This window comes from Syngnathus typhle, linkage group LG16 (genome assembly GCF_033458585.1).
Source record: "Syngnathus typhle isolate RoL2023-S1 ecotype Sweden linkage group LG16, RoL_Styp_1.0, whole genome shotgun sequence".
Lineage (NCBI taxonomy): Eukaryota > Metazoa > Chordata > Actinopteri > Syngnathiformes > Syngnathidae > Syngnathus > Syngnathus typhle.
The window spans coordinates 6,085,530-6,086,774 of NC_083753.1; positions in this window are offsets into that span (position 1 = coordinate 6,085,530).

Below are 1,245 nucleotides of genomic sequence, written 5' to 3' on the forward strand. Positions count from 1 at the left end.
GCACGTGGCAGTGGTGGAGTGGAAGCCAAAATGTTTAGGAAGGGACCAAGGGGGGGATGAAGAGGTCAAGGCTGCTATCTAGGGGGCATGATCTGGAAAGAAAGAAAGACAGAAGAGAGAAACATTTTAGTTTCCACCTAATTGCATTGCAACAATCACTGATGAACCCAACGCTTTAAATTGATCGAAGAGGACGGGCAAAGATCAAGACAACAGAGTCAGCGGGGACGTGGATGATATGCCCAGCTGTCACTTCCAGTTCAACAAAGGGACCTCTTGTCCGCGAGGTACAATCGCGCCTCGGCAGTGTTGTTCGGACGCCGAGCTGCCCTAACGCTGCCCTTTGGCTTTTCAATAGAGCCGACTGTGTGTGCGCGAGTACGTGTACAGTGGTGAATAACAACAAGTAGACTTGCCATGAATAGGACACATGAACCCTGGAGGATTTCCTCAGTGCTACAAAAGGGATATGGGTGGTCACTGAATCAAGGCATAATGCAGAGTTTACACTGCATTACGGCCTTTGAAAACATGTTACACCCACTGCCTTTCACAAATGGCAACAGTTGTGTAGCATTTTGTGACCAAAGAAGTCAATCTAGCAGAAATGTTGGACTAAAAAGCTTCTATTTGGGTGTTCTGAACAAGAGTTGTCCGTACTGTTTGAGCAAGAAATATGTTTATTGCAGTTAACTCATTCATGGATCCATTTTAAGTTGGCTGGCAGTAAATGAGTGAAATATTAGTAATGCTTTTATATTTGATGTATTTTCTGATGTTTATGCATCATCGAGTATCGTCGTATGAGTGAGATTTCTGCAAGAAACTACGATCTGCTTTATGTTTACCGAGAACGACTCCTCGCCATTTCTCTGCTTCGCTGAGGCGTTCTCATTTGGTTGACTAAAAATAGCCGGCTGCTAAATTTTTTATGAACGCGCCAGGCCTTCAGCATGAGCTTAAAAGAGAGATAAAGGGAAAAGAAGAAAAAACAGTTGCCTTCTAACAATGCTGATTTTCTTTTGTGTGTCTTGTGTCGGCAAGAGCAGAGCTGTGCGTTCTTCTTCGTTTGGAGAACACATCACTTGTAGGTTGCGTCCTCTGAGACACATCAGGATAAAATTAACAATAGGCCTCCTCTGCTTATCCTTTCTATCTATAATGCGGTTTATACTTTTTCAATTTCCTGGCAGTTATTGAATAAGTTGAGTCGAATTAAAATTAATTTCATTACCACAAATGAGA